The sequence below is a fragment of the Vicugna pacos genome, unplaced genomic scaffold, assembly GCF_048564905.1.
Source record: "Vicugna pacos unplaced genomic scaffold, VicPac4 SAC-SAT, whole genome shotgun sequence".
Classification (NCBI taxonomy): domain Eukaryota; kingdom Metazoa; phylum Chordata; class Mammalia; order Artiodactyla; family Camelidae; genus Vicugna; species Vicugna pacos.
This window is the reverse complement of record NW_027328721.1, coordinates 13,523,675-13,540,773: the sequence shown is the minus strand read 5'-3', so window position 1 is coordinate 13,540,773 and position 17,099 is coordinate 13,523,675.

The window sequence follows — 17,099 nt, the reverse complement described above, 5'->3', positions numbered from 1 at the left end:
TCTTTCTCTGACTTCCCCGAGCAGGGAACACCTGTGACTGAAGAGAGTTTCGTGGAGTTGTCTCTCGAACTCCCCCACTCAATGACAATGGTTCCGGAATCCTGAGCGTGGGGAGGTTCCACCAACTGTCGGCAGCGCGTGGCTTCTAACGGAATGCCTGTGCTCGTCTCCACTGAGGGTTTTCCTCATGTCTCTGTGCCAGGGAATGCTAGGGGGGTTTGCATGAAATCCCAGTGACAGAGGCTGCCTCCCCAAGGTCAGGGAAGGTATTTCTCGGACTTCGCCGAGCAGGGAACACCTGTGACTGAAGAGAGTTGCGTGGAGTTGTCTCTCGAGATCCCGCACTCAATGACTATGGTTCCGGAATCCTGAGTTTGGGGAGGTTCCACCAGCGGTCGGCAGCGCGTGGGATCTAAGGGAATGCCTGTGCTCGTCTCCCCTGAGGGTTTTCCTCATGTCTCTGTGCCAGGGAATTCTAGGGGAGTTGCAGGGAATCCCAGTGACAGAGGCTGCCTCCTGAAGTTCAGTGAAGGTATTTCTCGCACTTCCCCGAGCAGGGAACACCTGTGACTGAAGAGAGCTGCGTCGAGTTGTCTATCGAACTCCCCCACTCAATGACAATGTTTCCGGAATCCTGAGCGTGGGGAGGTTCCACCAACGGTCGGCAGCGCGTGGGTTCTAACGGAATACCTGTGCTCGTCTCCCCTGAGGGTTTTCCTCATTTCTCTGTGCCAGGGAATGCTAGGGGGGGTTTCAGGAAATCCCAGTGACAGAGGCTGCCTCCCCAAGGTCAGGGAAGGTATTTCTCGCACTTCCCCGTGCAGGGAACACCTGTGACTGAAGAGAGCTGCGTGGAGTTGTCTCTAGAGATCCCCCACTCAATGACTATGGTTCTGGAATCCTGAGAGTGGGGAGGTTCAACCAACGGTCGGCAGCGCGTGGGTCAAAGGGAATGCCTATGCTCGTCTCCCCTGAGGGTTTTCCTCATGTCTCTGTGCCAGGGAATGCTAGGGGGGGTTGCAGGAAATCCCAGTGACAGAGGCTGCCTCCCCAAGGTCAGGGAAGGTATTTCTCGCACTTCCCCGAGCAGGGAACACCTGTGACTGAAGAGAGCTGCGTGGAGTTGTCTCTCGAACTCCCCCACTCAATGACAATGGTTCCGGAATCCTGAGCGTGGGGAGGTTCCATCAACGGTCGGGAGCGCGTGGGTTCTAACGGAATGCCTCTGTTCGTCTCCCCTGATGGTTTTCCTCATGTCTATGTGCCAGGGAATGCTAGGGGTGGTTGCAGGAAATCCCAGTGACAGAGGCTGCCTACCCAAGGTCAGGGAAGGTATTTCTCGGACTTCCCCGAGCAGGGAACACCTGTGACTGAAGAGAGCTGCGTGGAGTTGTCTCTCGAGCTCCCCCACTCAATGACAATGGTTCCGGAATCCTGAGCGTGGGGAGGTTCCACCAACGGTCGGCAGCGCGTGGGTTCTTAGGGAAAGACTGTGCTCGTCTCCCCAGAGTGTTTTCCTCATATCTCTGTGCCAGGGAATGCTAGGAGGGGTTGCAGGAATTCCCAGTGACAGAGGCTGCCTCCCCAAGGTCAGGGAAGGTATTTCTCGCACTTCCCCGAGCAGGGAACACCTGTAACTGAAGAGAGCTGCGTGGAGTTGTCTCTAGACATCCCCCACTCAATGACTATGGTTCCGGAATCCTGAGCGAGGGGAGGTTCCACCAACGGTCGGCAGCGCGGGGCTTCTAACGGAATGCCTGTGCTCGTCTCCACTGAGGCTTTTCCTCATGTTTCTGTGCCAGGGAATGCTAGGGGGGTTTTCATGAAATCCCAGTGACAGAGGTTGCCTCCCAAAGGTCAGGGAAGGTATTTCTCAGACTTCCCCGAGGAGGGAACACCTGTGACTGAAGAGAGTTGCATGGAGTTTTCTCTCGAGATCCCGCACTCAATGACAATGGTTCCGGAATCCTGAGCGTGGGGAGGTTCCACCAACGGTCGGCAGCGCGTGGGTTGTAAGGGAATGCCTGTGCTCGTCTCCCCTTAGGGTTTTCCTCATGTCTCTGTGCCAGGGAATGCTAGGGGGTGTTGCAGGCACTCCCAGTGACAGAGGCTGCCTCAACAAAGTCAGGGAAGTTATTTCTCTGACTTCCCCGAGCAAGGAACACCTGTGACTGAAGAGAGCTGCGTGGAGTTGTCTCTCGAAATCCCCCACTCAATGACAATGGTTCCAGAATCCTGAGCGTGGAGAGGTTCCACCAACGGTCGGCAGCGCGTGGGTTCTAAGGGAGTGCCTGTGCTCGTCTCCCCTGTGGGTTTTCCTCATATCTCTGTGCCAGGGAATGCTAGGGGGGGGTTGCAGGAAATCCCAGTGATAGAGGCTGCCTCCCCAAGGTCAGGGAAGGTATTTCTCGCACTTCCCCGAGCAGGGAACACCTGCGACTGAAGAGAGCTCCGTCGAGTTGTCTCTCGAACTCCCCCACTCAATGACAATGGTTCCGGAATCCTGAGCGTGGGGAGGTTCCACCAAAGGTCGGCAGCGCGTGGGTTCTAAGGGAATGCCTGTGCTCGTCTCCCCTGAGGGTTTTCCTCATGTCTCTGTGCCAGGGAATGCTAGGGGGGTTGCAGGAAATCCCAGTGAGAGAGGCTGCCTACCCAAGGTCAGGGAAGGTATTTCTCGGACTTCCCCGAGCAGGGAACACCTGTGACTGAAGAGAGCTGCGTGGAGTTGTCTCTCGAGCTCCCCCACTCAATGACAATGGTTCCGGAATCCTGAGCGTGGGGAGGTTCCACCAACGGTAGGCAGCGCGTGGGTTCTAAGGGAATGCCTGTGCTCGTCTCCCCAGAGTGTTTTCCTCATGTCTCTGTGCCAGGGAATGCTAGGAGGGGTTGCAGGAAATCCCTGTGACAGAGGCTCCCTCCCCAAGGTCAGGGAAGGTAATTCTCGCACTTCCCCGAGCAGGGAACACCTGTGACTGAAGAGAGCTGCGTGGAGTTGTCTCTAGAGATCCCCCACTCAATGACTATGGTTCCGGAATCCTGAGCGTGGGGAGGTTCCACCAACGGTCGGCAGCGCGTGCTTCTAACGGAATGCCTGGGATCGTCTCCCCTAAGGGTTTTCCTCATGTCTCTCTGCCAGGGAATGCTAGGGGGGGTTGCAGGAAATCCCAGTGACAGAGGCTGCCTCCCCAAGCTCAGGGAAGGTATTTCTCGGACTTCCCCGAGCAGGGAACACCTGTGACTGAACAGAGCTGCCTGGAGTTGTCTCTCGAGCTCCCCCACTCAATGACAATGGTTCCGGAATCCTGAGCGTGGGGAGGTTCCACCAACGGTCGGCAGCGCGTGGGTTCTAACGGAATGCCTGTGCTCGTCTCCCCTGACGGTTTTCCTCATGTCTCTGTGCCAGGGAATGCTAGGGGGGTTGCAGGAAATCCCAGTGACAGAGGCTGCCTACCCAAGGTCAGGGAAGGTATTTCTCGGACTTCCCCGAGCAGGGAACACCTGTGAATGAAGAGAGCTGCGTGGAGTTGTCTCTCGAGCTCCCCCACTCAATGACAATGTTTCCGGAATCCTGAGCGTGGGGAGGTTCCACCAACGGTCGGCAGCACGTGGGTTCTAAGGGAATGCCTGTACTCATCTCCCCAGACTGTTTTCCTCATGTCTCTGTGCCAGGGAATGCTAGGAGGGGTTGTAGGAAATCCCAGTGACAGAGGCTGCCTACCCAAGGTCAGGGAAGGAATTTCTCGGACTTCCCCGAGCAGGGAACACCTGTGACTGAAGAGAGCTGCGTGGAGTTGTCTCTCGAGCTCCCCCATTCAATGACAATGGTTCCGGAATCCTGAGCGTGGGGAGGTTCCACCAACGGTCGGCAGCGCGTGGGTTCTAAGGGAATGCCTGTGCTCGTCTCCCCAGAGAGTTTTCCTCATGTCTCTGTGCCAGGGAAAGCTTGGAAAGGTTGCAGGAAATCCCAGTGACAGAGGCTGCCTCCCCAAAGTCAGGGAAGTTATTTCTCGCACTTCCCTGAGCAGGGAACACCTGTGACTGAAGAGAGCTGCGTGGAGTTGTCTCTAGAGATCCCCCACCCAATGACTATGGTTCCGGAATCCTGAGCGTGGGGAGGTTCCACCAACGGCCGGCAGCACGTGGCTTCTAACGGAATGCCTGTGCTCGTCTCCCCTGAGGGTTTTCCTCATGTCTCTGTGCCAGGGAATGATAGGGGGGGTTGCAGGAAATCCCAGTGACAGAGGCTGCCTCCCCAAGGTCAGGGAAGTTATTTCGCGCACTTCCCCAAGCAGGGAACACCTGTGACTGAAGAGAGCTGCGTCGAGTTCTCTCTCGAACTCCCCCACTCAATGACAATTGTTCCGGAATCCTGAGCGTGGGGAGGTTCCACCAACGTTCGGCAGCGCGTGGGTTCTAAGGGAATGCCTGTGCTCGTCTCCCCTGAGGGTTTTCCTCATGTCTCTGTGCCAGGGAATGATAGGGGGGGTTGCAGGAAATCCCAGTGACAGAAGCTGCCTCCCCAATGTCAGGGAAGTTATTTCTCGCACATCCCCGAGCAGGGAACACCTGTGACTGAAGAGAGCTGCGTCGAGTTGTCTCTCGAAATCCCCCACTCAATGACAATGGTTCCAGAATCCTGAGCGTGGAGAGGTTCCACCAACGGTCGGCAGCGCGTGGTTTCTAACGGAGTGCCTGTGCTCGTCTCCCCTGTGGGTTTTCCTCATATCTCTGTGCCAGGGAATGCTAGGGGGGGTTTCAGGAAATCCCAGTGACAGAGGCTGCCTCCCCAAGGTCAGGGAACGTATTTCTCGCACTTCCCCGAGCAGGGAACACCTGTGACTGAAGAGAGCTGCGTCGAGTTGTCTCTCGAACTCCCCCACTCAATGACAATGTTTTCGGAATCCTGAGCGTGGGGAGGTTCCACCAACGGTCGGCAGCGCGTGGGTTCTAAGGGAATGCCTGTGCTCGTCTCCCCTGAGGGTTTTCCTCATGTCTCTGTGCCAGGGAATGCTAGGGGGGTTGCAGGAAATCCCAGTGAGAGAGGCTGCCTACACAAGGTCAGGGAAGGTATTTCTCGGACTTCCCCGAGCAGGGAACACCTGTGACTGAAGACAGCTGCGTGGAGTTGTCTCTCGAGCTCCCCCACTCAATGACAACGGTTCCGGAATCCTGAACGTGGGGAGGTTCCACCAACGGTAGGCAGCGCGTGGGTTCTAAGGGAATGCCTGTGCTCGTCTCCCCAGAGTGTTTTCCTCATGTCTCTGTGCCAGGGAATGCTAGGAGGGTTTGCAGGAAATCCCAGTGACAGAGGCTGCCTCCCCAAGGTCAGGGAAGGTATTTCTCGCACTTCCCCGAGCAGGGAACACCTGTGAATGAAGAGAGCTGCTTGGAGTTGTCTCTAGAGATCCCCCACTCAATGACTATGGTTCCGGAATCCTGAGCGTGGGGAGGTTCCACATACGGTCGGCAGCGCGTGGCTTCTAACGGAATGCCTGGGATGGTCTCCCCTGAGGGTTTTCCTCATGTCTCTCTGCCAGGGAATGCTAGGGGGGGTTTCAGGAAATCCCAGTGACAGAGGCTGCCTCCCCAAGGTCAGGGAAAGTATTTCTCGGACTTCCCCGAGCAGGGAACACTTGTGACTCAAGAGAGCTGCCTGGAGTTGTCTCTCGAGCTCCCCCACTCAATGACAATGTTTCCGGAATCCTGAGCGTGGGGAGGTTCCACCAACGGTCGGCAGCGCGTGGGTTCTAACGGAATGCCTGTGCTCGTCTCCCCTGACGGTTTTCCTCATGTCTCTGTGCCAGGGAATGCTAGGGGGGGTTGCAGGAAATCCCAGTGACATAGGCTGCCTCCCCAAGGTCAGGGAAGGTATTTCTCGGACTTCCACGATCAGGGAACACCTGTGACTGAAGAGAGCTGCGTGGAGTTGTCTCTCGAGATCCCCCAATCAATGACTATGGTTCCGGAATCCTGAGCGTGGGGAGGTTCCACCAACGGTCGGCAGCGCGTGGGTTCTAAGGGAATGCCTGTGCTCGTCTCCCCTGAGGGTTTTCCTCATGTCTCTGTGCCAGGGAATGCTAGGGTGGGTTGCAGGAAATCCCAGTGACAGAGGCTGCCTCCCCAATGTCAGGGAAGTTATTTCTCGCACTTCCCCGAGCAGGGAACACCTGTGACTGAAGAGAGCTGCGTCGAGTTGTCTCTCGAACTCCCCCGTTCAATGACAATTGTTCCGGAATCCTGAGCGTGGGGAGGTTCCACCAACGGTCGGCAGCGCGTGGGTTCTTAGGGAATGCCTGTGCTCGTCTCCCCTGAGGGTTTTCCTCATGTCTCTGTGCCAGGGAATGCAAGGGGGGTTGCAGGAAATCCCAGTGACAGAGGCTGCCTACCCAAGGTCAGGGAAGGTATTTCTCGGACTTCCCCGAGTAGGGAACACCTGTGACTGAAGAGAGCTGCGTGGAGTTGTGTCTCGAGCTCCCCCACTCAATGACAATTTTTCCGGAATCCTGAGCGTTGGGAGGTTCCACCAAAGGCCGGCAGCGCGTGGCTTCTAACGGAAGGCCTGTGCTCGTCTCCCCTGAGGGTTTCCTCATGTCTCTGTGCCAGGGAATGCTAGGGGGGGTTGCAGGAAATCCCAGTGACAGAGGCTGCCTCCCCAAAGTCAGGGAAGGTATTTCTCGGACTTCCCCGAGCAGGGAACACCTGTGACTAAAGAGAGCTGCGTGGAGTTGTCTCTCGAAATCCCCCACTCAATGACAATGGTTCCGGAATCCTGAGCGTGGGGAGGTTCCAGCAACGGTCGGCAGCGCGTGGGATCTAACGGAATGCCTGTGCTCGTCTCCCATGAGGGTTTTCCTCATGTCTCTGTGCCAGGGAATGCTAGGGGGGGTTGCAGGAAATCCCAGTGACAGAGGCTGCCTCCTCAAGGTCAGGGAAGATATTTCGCGCACTTCCCCAAGAAGGGAACACCTGTGACTGAAGAGAGCTGCGTCGAGTTTTCTCTCGAACTCCCCCACTCAATGACAATTGTTCCGGAATCCTGAGCGTGGGGAGGATCCATCAACGGTCGGGAGCGCGTGGGTTCTAAAGGAATGCCTCTGTTCGTCTCCCCTGATGGTTTCCTCATGTCTCTGTGCCAGGGAATGCTAGGGGTTGTTGCAGGAAATCCCAGTGACAGAGGCTGCCTCCCCAAGGTCAGGGAAGGTATTTCTCGCACTTCCCCGAGCAGGGAACACCTGTGACTGAAGAGAGCTGCGTGGAGTTGTCTCTCGAGCTCCCCCACTCAATGACAATGTTTCCAGAATCCTGAACGTGGGGAGGTTCCACCAACGGTCGGCATCGCGTGGGTTGTAAGGGTATACCTGTGCTCGTCTCCCCTTAGGGTTTTCCTCATGTCTCTGTGACAGGGAATGCTAGGGGTTTGCAGGCAGTCCCAGTGACAGAGGCTGCCTCCCCAAAGTCAGGGAAGGTATTTCTCGGACTTCCCCGAGCAGGGAACACCTGTGACTGAAGAGAGCTGCGTGGGGTTGTCTCTCGAACTCCCCCACTCAATGACAATGGTTCCGAAATCCTGAGCGTGGGGAGGTTCCAACAACGGTCGGCAGCGCGTGAATTCTAACGGAATGCCTGTGCTCGTCTCCCCTGTGGGTTTTCCTCATATCTCTGTGCCAGGGAATGCTAGGGGGGGGTTGCAGGAAATCCCAGTGACAGAGGCTGCCTCCCCAAGGTCAGGGAAGGTATTTCTCGCACTTCCCCGAGCAGGGAACACCTGCGACTGAAGAGAGCTCCGTCGAGTTGTCTCTCGAACTCCCCCACTCAATGACAATGTTTTCGGAATCCTGAGCGTGGGGAGGTTCCACCAAAGGTCGGCAGCGCGTGGGTTCTAAGGGAATGCCTGTGCTCGTCTCCCCTGAGGGTTTTCCTCATGTCTCTGTGCCAGGGAATGCTAGGGGGGTTGCAGGAAATCCCAGTGACAGAGGCTGCCTCCCCAAGTTCAGGGAAGGTATTTCTCGGACTTCCCCGAGCAGGGAACACCTGTGACTGAACAGAGCTGCCTGGAGTTGTCTCTCGAGCTCCCGCACTCAATGACTATGTTTCCGGAATCCTGAGCGTGGGGAGGTTCCACCAACGGTCGGCAGCGCGTGGGTTCTAACGGAATGCCTGTGCTCGTCTCCCCTGACGGTTTTCCTCATGTCTCTGTGCCAGGGAATGCTAGGGGGGGTTGCAGGAAATCCCAGTGACATAAGCTGCCTCCCCAAGGTCAGGGAAGGTATTTCTCGGACTTCCACGAGCAGGGAACACCTGTGACTGAAGAGAGCTGCGTGGAGTTGTCTCTCGAGCTCCCCCACTCAATGACTATGGTTCCGGAATCCTGAGCGTGGGGAGGTTCCACCAACGGTCGGCAGCGCGTGGGTTCTAAGGGAATGCCTGTGCTCGTCTCCCCTGAGGGTTTTCCTCATGTCTCTGTGCCAGGGAATGCTAGGGAGGGTTGCAGGAAATCCCAGTGACAGAGGCTGCCTCCCCAATGTCAGGGAAGTTATTTCTCGCACTTCCCCGAGCAGGGAACACCTGTGACTGAAGAGAGCTGCGTGGAGTTGTCTCTCGAAATCCCCCACTCAATGCCAATGGTTCCAGAATCCTGAGCGTGGAGAGGTTCCACCAACGGTCGGCAGCGCGTGGGTTCTAAGGGAGTGCCTGTGCTCGTCTCCCCTGTGGGTTTTCCTCATATCTCTGTGCCAGGGAATGCTAGGGGGGGGTTGCAGAAAATCCCAGTGACAGAGGCTGCCTCCCCAAGGTCAGGGAAGGTATTTCTCGCACTTCCCCGAGCAGGGAACACCTGCAACTGAAGAGAGCTCCGTCGAGTTGTCTCTCGAACTCCCCCACTCAATGACAATGTTTTCGGAATCCTGAGCGTGGGGAGGTTCCACCAAAGGTCGGCAGCGCGTGGGCTCTAAGGGAATGCCTGTGCTCGTCTCCCCTGAGTGTTTTCCTCATGTCTCTGTGCCAGGGAATGCTAGGGGGGTTGCAGGAAATCCCAGTGAGAGAGGCTGCCTACCCAAGGTCAGGGAAGGTATTTCTCGGACTTCCCCGAGCAGGGAACACCTGTGACTGAAGAGAGCTGCGTGGAGTTGTCTCTCGAGCTCCCCCACTCAATGACAATGGTTCCGGAATCCTGAGCGTGGGGAGGTTCCACCAACGGTAGGCAGCGCGTGGGTTCTAAGGGAATGCCTGTGCTCGTCTCCCCAGAGTGTTTTCCTCATGTCTCTGTGCCAGGGAATGCTAGGAGGGGTTGCAGGAAATCCCAGTGACAGAGGCTGCCTCCCCAAGGTCAGGGAAGGTAATTCTCGCACTTCCCCGAGCAGGGAACACCTGTGACTGAAGAGAGCTGCGTGGAGTTGTCTCTCGAGATCCCCCACTCAATGACTATGCTTCCGGAATCCTGAGCGTGGGGAGGTTCCACCAACGGTCGGCAGCGCGTGCTTCTAACGGAATGCCTGGGATCGTCTCCCCTAAGGGTTTTCCTCATGTCTCTCTGCCAGGGAATGCTAGAGGGGGTTGCAGGAAATCCCAGTGACATAAGCTGCCTCCCCAAAGTCAGGGAAGTTATTTCTCGCACTTCACCGAGCAGGGAACACCTGTGACTGAAGAGAGCTGCGTGGAGTTGTCTCTCGAGATCCCCCACTCAATGACTATGGTTCCGGAATCCTGAGCGTGGGGAGGTTCCACCAACGGTCGGCAGCGCGTGCTTCTAACGGAATGCCTGGGATCGTCTCCCCTAAGGGTTTTCCTCATGTCTCTCTGCCAGGGAATGCTAGGGGGGGTTGCAGGAAATCCCAGTGACATAAGCTGCCTCCCCAAGGTCAGGGAAGGTATTTCTCGGACTTCCACGAGCAGGGAACACCTGTGACTGAAGAGAGCTGCGTGGAGTTGTCTCTCGAGCTCCCCCACTCAATGACTATGGTTCCGGAATCCTGAGCGTGGGGAGGTTCCACCAACGGTCGGCAGCGCGTGGGTTCTAAGGGAATGCCTGTGCTCGTCTCCCCTGAGGGTTTTCCTCATTTCTCTGTGCCAGGGAATGCTAGGGTGGGTTGCAGGAAATCCCAGTGACAGAGGCTGCCTCCCCAATGTCAGGGAAGTTATTCCTCGCACTTCCCCGAGCAGGGAACACCTGTGACTGAAGAGAGCTGCGTCGAGTTGTCTCTCGAACTCCCCCGCTCAATGACAATTGTTCCGGAATCCTGAGCGTGGGGAGGTTCCACCAACGGTCGGCAGCGCGTGGCTTCTAACGGAATGCCTGTGCTCGTCTCCCCTGAGGGTTTTCCTCATGTCTCTGTGCCAGGGAATGCTAGGGGGGTTGCAGGAAATCCCAGTGACAGAGGCTGCCTACCCAAGGTCAGGGAAGGTATTTCTCGGACTTCCCCGAGCAGGGAACACTTGTGAATGAAGAGAGCTGCGTGGAGTTGTCTCTCGAGCTCCCCCACTCAATGACAATGTTTCCGGAATCCTGAGCGTGGGGAGGTTCCACCAACGGTCGGCAGCGCGTGGGTTCTAAGGGATTGCCTGTACTCATCTCCCCAGAGTGTTTTCCTCATGTCTCTGTGCCAGGGAATGCTAGGAGGGGTTGTAGGAAATCCCAGTGACAGAGGCTGCCTACCCAAGGTCAGGGAAGGAATTTCTCGGACTTCCCCGAGCAGGGAACACCTGTGACTGAAGAGAGCTGCGTGGAGTTGTCTCTCGAGCTCCCCCATTCAATGACAATGGTTCCGGAATCCTGAGCGTGGGGAGGTTCCACCAACGGTCGGCAGCGCGTGGGTTCTAAGGGAATGCCTGTGCTCGTCTCCCCAGAGAGTTTTCCTCATGTCTCTGTGCCAGGGAATGCTTGGAGGTGTTGCAGGAAATCCCAGTGACAGAGGCTGCCTCCCCAAAGTCAGGGAAGTTATTTCTCGCACTTCACCGAGCAGGGAACACCTGTGACTGAAGAGAGCTGCGTGGAGTTGTCTCTAGAGATCCCCCACTCAATGACTATGGTTCCGGAATCCTAAGCGTGGGGAGGTTCCACCAACGGCCGGCAGCGCGTGGCTTCTAACGGAATGCCTGTGCTCGTCTCCCCTGAGGGTTTTCCTCATGTCTCTGTGCCAGGGAATGCTAGGGGGGGTTGCAGGAAATCCCAGTGACAGAGGCTGCCTCCCCAAAGTCAGGGAAGGTATTTCTCGGACTTCCCCGAGCAGGGAACACCTGTGACTGAAGAGAGCTGCGTGGAGTTGTCTCTCGAAATCCCCCACTCAATGACAATGGTTCCGGAATCCTGAGCGTGGGGAGGTTCCACCAACGGTCGGCAGCACGTGGGATCTAACGGAATGCCTGTGCTCGTCTCCCCTGAGGGTTTTCCTCATGTCTCTGTGCCAGGGAATGCTAGAGGGGGTTGCAGGAAATCCCAGTGACAGAGGCTGCCTCCCCAAGGTCAGGGAAGGTATTTCGCGCACTTCCCCATGCAGGGAACACCTGTGACTGAAGAGAGCTGCGTCGAGTTGTCTCTCGAATTCCCCCACTCAATGACAATTGTTCCGGAATCCTGAGCGTGGGGAGGTTCCACCAACGGTCGGCAGCGCGTGGGTTCTAAGGGAATGCCTGTGCTCGTCTCCCCTGAGGGTTTTCCTCATGTCTCTGTGCCAGGGAATGATAGGGGGGGTTGCAGGAAATCCCAGTGACAGAAGCTGCCTCCCCAATATCAGGGAAGTTATTTCTCGCACATCCCCGAGCAGGGAACACCTGTGACTAAAGAGAGCTGCGTCGAGTTGTCTCTCGAAATCCCCCACTCAATGACAATGTTTTCGGAATCCTGAGAGTGGGGAGGTTCCACCAACGGTCGGCAGCGCGTGGGTTCTAAGGGAATGCCTGTGCTCGTCTCCCCTGAGGATTTTCCTCATGTCTCTGTGCCAGGGAATGCTAGGGGTGTTGCAGGAAATCCCAGTGAGAGAGGCTGCCTACACAAGGTCAGGGAAGATATTTCTCGGACTTCCCCGAGCAGGGAACACCTGTGACTGAAGAGAGCTGCGTCGAGTTGTCTCTCGAGCTCCCCCACTCAATGACAATTGTTCCGGAATCCTGAGCGTGGGGAGGTTCCACCAACGGTAGGCAGCGCGTGGGTTCTAAGGGAATGCCTGTGCTCGTCTCCCCAGAGTGTTTTCCTCATGTCTCTGTGCCAGGGAATGCTAGGAGGGTTTGCAGGAAATCCCAGTGACAGAGGCTGCCTCCCCAAGGTCAGGGAAGGTATTTCTCGCACTTCCCCGAGCAGGGAACACCTGTGAATGAACAGAGCTGCTTGGAGTTGTCTTTAGAGATCCCCCACTCAATGACTATGGTTCCGGAATCCTGAGCGTGGGGAGGTTCCACCAACGGTCGGCAGCGCGTGGCTTCTTACGGAATGCCTGGGATGGTCTCCCCTGAGGGTTTTCCTCATGTCTCTCTGCCAGGGAATGCTAGGGGGGGTTTCAGGAAATCCCAGTGACAGAGGCTGCCTCCCCAAGGTCAGGGAATGTATTTCTCGGACTTCCCCGAGCAGGGAACACCTGTGACTCAAGAGAGCTGCCTGGAGTTGTCTCTCGAGCTCCCCCACTCAATGACAATTGTTCCGGAATCCTGAGCGTGGGGAGGTTCCACCAACGGTCGGCAGCGCGTGGGTTCTAACGGAATGCCTGTGCTCGTCTCCCCTGACGGTTTTCCTCATGTCTCTGTGCCAGGGAATGCTAGGGGGGGTTGCAGGAAATCCCAGTGACATAGGCTGCCTCCCCAATGTCAGGGAAGGTATTTCTCGGACTTCCACGAGCAGGGAACACCTGTGACTGAAGAGAGCTGCGTGGAGTTGTCTCTCGAGATCCCCCAATCAATGACTATGGTTCCGGAATCCTGAGCGTGGGGAGGTTCCACCAACGGTCGGCAGCGCGTGGGTTCTAAGGGAATGCCTGTGCTCGTCTCCCCTGAGGGTTTTCCTCATGTCTCTGTGCCAGGGAATGCTAGGGTGGGTTGCAGGAAATCCCAGTGACAGAGGCTGCCTCCCCAATGTCAGGGAAGTTATTTCTCGCACTTCCCCGAGCAGGGAACACCTGTGACTGAAGAGAGCTGCGTCGAGTTGTCTCTCGAACTCCCCCGCTCAATGACAATTGTTCCGGAATCCTGAGCGTGGGGAGGTTCCACCAACGGTCGGCAGCGCGTGGGTTCTTAGGGAATGCCTGTGCTCGTCTCCCCTGAGGGTTTTCCTCATGTCTCTGTGCCAGGGAATGCTAGGGGTGTTGCAGGAAATCCCAGTGACAGAGGCTGCCTACCGAAGGTCAGGGAAGGTATTTCTCGGACTTCCCCGAGCAGGGAACACCTGTGACTGAAGAGAGCTGCGTGGAGTTGTCTCTCGAGCTCCCCCATTCAATGACAATGGTTCCGGAATCCTGAGCGTGGGGAGGTTCCACCAACGGTCGGCAGCGCGTGGGTTCTAAGGGAATGCCTGTGCTCGTCTCCCCAGAGTGTTTTCCTCATGTCTCTGTGCCAGGGAATGCTTGGAGTGGTTGCAGGAAATCCCAGTGACAGAGGCTGCCTCCCCAAAGTCAGGGAAGTTATTTCTCGCACTTCCCCGAGCAGGGAACACCTGTGACTGAAGAGAGCTGCGTGGAGTTGTCTCTAGAGATCCCCCACTCAATGACTATGGTTCCGGAATCCTGAGCGTGGGGAGGTTCCACCAACGGCCGGCAGCGCGTGGGATCTAACGGAATGCCTGTGCTCGTGTCCCCTGAGGGTTTTCCTCATGTCTCTGTGCCAGGGAATGCTAGGGGGGGTTGCAGGAAATCCCAGTGACAGAGGCTGCCTCCCCAAGGTCAGGGAAGGTATTTCGCGCACTTCCCCAAGAAGGGAACACCTGTGACTGAAGAGAGCTGCGTCGAGTTTTCTCTCGAACTCCCCCACTCAATGACAATTGTTCCGGAATCCTGAGCGTGGGGAGGTTCCATCATCGGTCGGGAGCGCGTGGGTTCTAAAGGAATGCCTCTGTTCGTTTCCCCTGATGGTTTCCTCATGTCTCTGTGCCAGGGAATGCTAGGGGTTGTTGCAGGAAATCCCAGTGACAGAGGCTGCCTCCCCAAGGTCAGGGAAGGTATTTCTCGCACTTCCCCGAGCAGGGAACACCTGTGACTGAAGAGAGCTGCGTGGAGTTGTCTCTCGAGCTCCCCCACTCAATGACAATGGTTCCAGAATCCTGAACGTGGGGAGGTTCCACCAACGGTCGGCATCGCGTGGGTTGTAAGGGAATACCTGTGCTCGTCTCCCCTTAGGGTTTTCCTCATGTCTCTGTGCCAGGGAATGCTAGGGGGTTTGCAGGCAATCCCAGTGACAGAGGCTGCCTCCACATAGTCAGGGAAGGTATTTCTCGGACTTCCCCGAGCAGGGAACACCTGTGTCTGAAGGGAGCTGCGTGGGGTTGTCTCTCGAACTCCCCCACTCAATGACAATGGTTCCGAAATCCTGAGCGTGGGGAGGTTCCAACAACGGTCGGCAGCGCGTGAATTCTAACGGAATGCCTGTGCTCGTCTCCCCTGAGGGTTTACCTCATGTCTCTGTGCCAGGGAATGCTAGTGGGGTTTGCAGGAAATCCCAGTGACAGAGGCTGCCTCCCCAAGGTCAGGGAAGGTATTTCTCGCACTTCCCCGAGCAGGGAAAACCTGTGAATGAAGAGAGCTGCGTCGAGGTATCTCTCGAACTCCCCCGCTCAATGACAATGGTTCCGGAATCCTGAGCGTGGGGAGGTTCCACCAACGGTCGGCAGCGCGTGGGTTCTAAGGGAATGCCTGTGCTCGTCTCCCCAGAGTGTTTTCCTCATGTCTCTGTGCCAGGGAATGCTTGGAGGGGTTGCAGGAAATCCCAGTGACAGAGGCTGCCTCCCCAAAGTCAGGGAAGGTATTTCTCGCACTTCCCCGAGCAGGGAACACCTGTGACTGAAGAGAGCTGCGTGGAGTTGTCTCTCGAATTCCCCCACTCAATGACAATGGTTCCAGAATCCTGAGCGTGGAGAGGTTCCACCAACGGTCGGCAGCGCGTGGGTTCTAAGGGAGTGCCTGTGCTCGTCTCCCCTGTGGGTTTTCCTCATATCTCTGTGCCAGGGAATGCTAGGGGGGGGTTGCAGGAAATCCCAGTGACAGAGGCTGCCTCCCCAAGGTCAGGGAAGGTATTTCTCGCACTTCCCCGAGCAGGGAACACCTGCGACTGAAGAGAGCTCCGTCGAGTTGTCTCTCGAACTCCCCCACTCAATGACAATGTTTTCGGAATCCTGAGCGTGGGGAGGTTCCACCAAAGGTCGGCAGCGCGTGGGTTCTAAGGGAATGCCTGTGCTCGTCTCCCCTGAGGGTTTTCCTCATGTCTCTGTGCCAGGGAATGCTAGGGGAGTTGCAGGAAATCCCAGTGAGAGAGGCTGCCTACCCAAGGTCAGGGAAGGTATTTCTCGGACTTCCCCGAGCAGGGAACACCTGTGACTGAAGAGAGCTGCGTGGAGTTGTCTCTCGAGCTCCCCCACTCAATGAAAATGGTTCCGGAATCCTGAACGTGGGGAGGTTCCACCAACGGTAGGCAGCGCGTGGGTTCTAAGGGAATGCCTGTGCTCGTCTCCCCAGAGTGTTTTCCTCATGTCTCTGTGCCAGGGAATGCTAGGAGGGGTTGCAGGTAATCCCAGTGACAGAGGCTGCCTCCCCAAGGTCAGGGAAGGTAATTCTCGCACTTCCCCGAGCAGGGAACACCTGTGACTGAAGAGAGCTGCGTGGAGTTGTCTCTAGAGATCCCCCACTCAATGACTATGGTTCCGGAATCCTGAGCGTGGGGAGGTTCCACCAACGGTCGGCAGCGCGTGCTTCTAACGGAATGCCTGGGGTCGTCTCCCCTAAGGGTTTTCCTCATTTCTCTCTGCCAGGGAATGCTAGGGGGGGTTGCAGGAAATCCCAGTGACAGAGGCTGCCTCCCCAAGGTCAGGGAAGGTATTTCTCGGACTTCCCCGAGCAGGGAACACCTGTGACTGAACAGAGCTGCCTGGAGTTGTCTCTCGAGCTCCCCCACTCAATGACAATGGTTCCGGAATCCTGAGCGTGGGGAGATTCCACCAACGGTCGGCAGCGCGTGGGTTCTAACGGAATGCCTGTGCTCGTCTCCCCTGACGGTTTTCCTCATGTCTCTGTGCCAGGGAATGCTAGGGGGGGTTGCAGGAAATCCCAGTGACATAAGCTGCCTCCCCAAGGTCAGGGAAGGTTTTTCTCGGACTTCCACGAGCAGGGAACACCTGTGACTGAAGAGAGCTGCGTGGAGTTGTCTCTCGAGCTCCCCCACTCAATGACTATGGTTCCGGAATCCTGAGCGTGGGGAGGTTCCACCAACGGTCGGCAGCGCGTGGGTTCTAAGGGAATGACTGTGCTCGTCTCCCCTGAGGGTTTTCCTCATGTCTCTGTGCCAGGGAATGCTAGGGAGGGTTGCAGGAAATCCCAGTGACAGAGGCTGCCTCCCCAATATCAGGGAAGTTATTTCTCGCACTTCCCCGAGCAGGGAACACCTGTGACTGAAGAGAGCTGCGTCGAGTTGTCTCTCGAACTCCCCCGCTCAATGACAATTGTTCCGGAATCCTGAGCGTGGGGAGGTTCCACCAACGGTCGGCAGCGCGTGGGTTCTTAGGGAATGCCTGTGCTCGTCTCCCCTGAGGGTTTTCCTCATGTCTCTGTGCCAGGGAATGCTAGGGGGGTTGCAGGAAATCCCAGTGACAGAGGCTGCCTACCCAAGGTCAGGGAAGGTATTTCTCGGACTTCCCCGAGCAGGGAACACCTGTGACTGAAGAGAGCTGCGTGGAGTTGTCTCTCGAGCTCCCCCACTCAATGACAATGTTTCCGGAATCCTGAGCGTGGGGAGGTTCCACCAACGGTCGGCAGCGCGTGGGTTCTAAGGGAATGCCTGTACTCATCTCCCCAGAGTGTTTTCCTCATGTCTCTGTGCCAGGGAATGCTAGGAGGGTTTGTAGGAAATCCCAGTGACAGAGGCTGCCTCCCCAAAGTCAGGGAAGTTATTTCTCGCACTTCCCCGAGCAGGGAACA